This window comes from Molossus molossus, unplaced genomic scaffold (assembly GCF_014108415.1).
Source record: "Molossus molossus isolate mMolMol1 unplaced genomic scaffold, mMolMol1.p scaffold_m16_p_2, whole genome shotgun sequence".
Lineage (NCBI taxonomy): Eukaryota > Metazoa > Chordata > Mammalia > Chiroptera > Molossidae > Molossus > Molossus molossus.
Window position 1 is genome coordinate 22,050,219 of NW_023425355.1, and position 3,920 is coordinate 22,054,138.

A 3,920-nucleotide genomic window follows, 5' to 3' on the forward strand; every position below is an offset into this window, starting at 1 on the left:
CACTGAGCCACACCGGCCGGGCTGGGTTCGATTTCTGGTCAGGACAAATGCCCAGGCTGTGGGCCCAATCCCTAGTGGGGGGCATGCAGGAGGCAGCAAATTGATGTTCTCTTTCATCGATGTTTCTATCTCTCTCTCCCTCTCCCTTAGTGATTTTTTAAATCACTAAGGTTAATTTTAATATGAAAGGAAAGATAAACTCAGAGTAGTGTCTTTTAGCCATTTGGTCATGGTCATACATACACAACATACACACACGTATCATTGTAAATACAGTTTAATGGCTGTGGTTTCTGCGGCTGCTGAAGAAGTGGTGGGGGAAGAGGTGGACATAACGCAAGACTGAATAAGAAAAACAGTTGCTTCCTCCTAAGCCATGGCATATCAGTTATACAGAAATGCCGATTTGGGAAACAGTCTTCAGGAAAGCCTCGATGAGCTCATACAGTCTCAACAGATCACTCCCCGACTTGCCCTTCCAGTTCTACTTCAGTCTGAGAAGGCTATAAATGCAGCATTGACTCAGAGGGTCAGGAACAGAGTCAATTTCAGGGGCTCTCTAAATACGTACAGATTCTGCGATAATGTGGGGACTTTTGTATCGAATGCTGTTGAATTCAGAGAGGTGACAGACTTATTAAAGTGGATAAAGTGAAAATTGTAGCCTGTGATGGTAAAAATACTGGCTCCAATACTACAGAATGAATGGAAAAATGGCTTTTTTATGCCACCCTCTGTTATTATTCATCACTTTTTAAAGAGAAGCACAGAAGAGACTTTATTTATTCTAGCATTGCAGAAACGACCACCCTGTGCTGTACTATCAGAGAATCCAGTAGAAAGAAGCTTATAAACTACATTACCTTTATTCTGCAGCATGAAGAAACAGAACTTTCTCTAAAAGACAAATCAAATGTTGCCTTCCTAATGACAGTCTTTAATAAACTCATGTTAAAACTCAAAAAAATAAATAAATAACTAAGGACGAGCCTGAGAAGCTAGGGTAGAGCCCATGAAATTGTGGCACTGAAAGATGGGAACGCAAGTTTGCAAAAGCTTACCTCTCCCGTTCAGTTTTCCCTGATGCCTATCCCGTTATAAATGACTTCTCCAGGCAGAGGTGATAGCACGTGACCATTCATGTTTCTTACATTTCTATCACCTATTTTCAGATACCTATTATGTGTAAGGACCATGTTGAGCTCGGAGATATAAAGACACGTGATATAGTCCCTCCCTTAATGATCAGGTATGAAATCACACACATACACATGAACACAGAGCCACAGGCAAAGACAGAGAGAGACTAAGAGAGAGACAGAGACAAAAAAGAGATAGAGAAAAGCAAACTGGCACCAAAAAACACGGTGATTACAGCTTACTATTGGCACCCGGAGGAGAGTCACTTGGTATCTAACAAGGGTGAGGGAGGACTTCAGTGTTCACCTACAACTGGACTGCAGATAGGACTTTCACACAAAATAACATGGGCATCCGTGAGCAATGATATTTCAACCTCAATATATGGAGTTGATGGGTGATGTGATTGGAGCCGTGAATTACAAAAATTTAAATCTCAATATTCATAGTATGTGTACGGTACCAGGCATTTTACACGATTAGATGAATCAGGGCTGGGGAGAAGGAAAACAATTGGAAGGCTATCATCATAGTTTAATAACAGAAGTTAGAAGGACGTGAACTACTATGGCAGCCATAGAACTGGAAAGGAGGGCAGAAGAGAGAAGAGTAGAATCAACAGATGTTAATGAATGAGGAAGGTTATAAAGGTGATGGAATCAAGGACTCTTAGCTCTTGAACCATCATCACTGGGAAAATGGTAAGATTAAGAAAACTTAGACTTCTAGGAATATACGCTAAGAAGCCTGAAACACCAATCAGAAAGAATATATGTACCCCCATGTTTGTAGCAGCACTACTTACAATAGCTAAGATCTGGAAACAGCCCAAGTGTCCATCAGTAGACGAATGGATAAAAAAGCTGTGGTAGCCCTGGCCGGTTTGGTTCAGCGGTTAGAGTGTCGGCCTGCGGTCCTGAGAGACCCGGGTTCGGTTCCCGCTAAGGGCGCGTACATCGGTTGCAGTTTGTCCCCGGCCCTGGTCAGTTGTGCGGGTGGCAGCCACTCGATGTGTTCCTTTCACATCGATGTCTGTCTCTCTCTCTCTCCCTCCCTCCCACTCTACCTGAAGAAAAAATAGAGAAATGTCCTCGGGTGAGGATAAAAAAAAAAAAGTGGTACATATACACAATGGAGTACTACGCAGCTGTAAGAAAGAAAGATCTCTTATCGTTTGAGACAACATGGAGGGACCTGGAAAGTATCATCCTAAGTGAAACAAGCCAAACAGAGAAAGACAAGTATCATATGATCTCACTTATTTGTGGAATATAATGAACATAACATTCTGAGGAATGGGGTAGTCCCAGAGACGTGGAAGTGGGGTACAGACTGACAATCCCCAGAAGAGGGGGGTGGTGGGGGAGAGATAAACCACAGAACTTATATGCATGTGTGCATGAATAGTGGACATGGACCACAAACTGGGGTTGGGGCAGGGAGGGAGGGGGAGGGAGGAATCAGTGGGGGAAAAAGGAGAAACATCTGTAACAAAAATTAATTAATAAAAATTAAAAAAAAGATGAAAAAAAAAAGAAAACTTAGAAAAGAAGCTATTTTGCCAGCCAGTGTGGCTCAATGGTTGAGCATCAACCCATGCACCATGAGGTCACCAGTTCAATTCCTGGTCAGGGCAAATGCCCAGGTTGTGGGCCCAATCCTCAGTGGAGGGCATGCAGGAGGTGGCCAATCAATGTTCTCTCTCATTGATCTCTCTCTCTCTCTCTCTCCCCCTCTCCCTTCCTCTCTCTAAAATCAATCAAGAACAACATTTTTTTAATAAAGAAAAGTGAGACACCATTTGAAGAAAGATAGAGAAATCAAAGAGCCTTAAGACAGATATCTATGTGAAGAAGCCATTTTGGAAGGAGATTCTCCAGCATCAGCTGCCTGGGCTTCTGCTGTGACAGTCAGAGTTGAACAACCCTTCTGAGCTCCTGTAAATTTCTGAGCCACAAATTCTTAAAATATACTGTTACAACACCACAACATCTACTACCACTGCTACTGCTGCTAATAAGAATAACAACAATAATGTTGTCTTAAGCCATAAACCATTATGTTTTAGAGTATTGTTTTAATGCAGCAATAAATATCAAGAACAGAATGTGAGAATTAACTAGATGCCACAGTATAGTTGAAGAGGCAGGCATGCAGAAATCACACTGATAAATGTGATGTCCTTGCCTAAGAGAGAACAGAGAGACATGAAAGGGTGATCGGAAAAAAAACCAGTAATGTGACCTGGACAGTGGTGCGAAGTGGTTAGAGTGTCAGTCCATGCACAGAAGGGTCACAGGTTCGATTCCTGGTCAAGGGCAGGCACCTGGATTTCAAGTTCAATCCCTGGTCTCTGTCGGAGCAGGTTCGGGAGACAACCAACTATATCACTCTCACATCGATGTTTCTCTCTTTCTCTCCCTCTCCCTCCTTCTGTTCCACTCTCGCTTTAAAAAATCAATTCAAAAAATATCCTGGGGTAAGGATTGACAGCAACAAAAAAGACCTTTGTTTTATAGGACACACCAAAAAAGTTTATATTAGCAAGCTGTTCTAGATACTTATAGAATATACAATATTAAAGAGATATATTTCACTCAGTTCATTTATTTACTTACGTGGTTTTCATTCCATTTCACTTCTGCAATAAAGGCAAGCATTAGTCAAAGAGAAATGACTATCATGAACAGTTCAAGAGCGGAGTTGATTATGGCAATTTAGGGTGTGAATGCCATTTATGAGTTACATTTCTAGTCAGTAACAATACGGTGGGAAGATAT

At 41.8% G+C, this 3,920-nt stretch overlaps 1 pseudogene; it reads left to right on the forward strand.

Moving 5' to 3' along the window:
• The first annotated feature begins 376 nt into the window (after window positions 1-376).
• LOC118636614 lies at window positions 377-705 on the forward strand (annotated as a pseudogene).
• The last annotated feature ends 3,215 nt before the right edge of the window (window positions 706-3,920 follow it).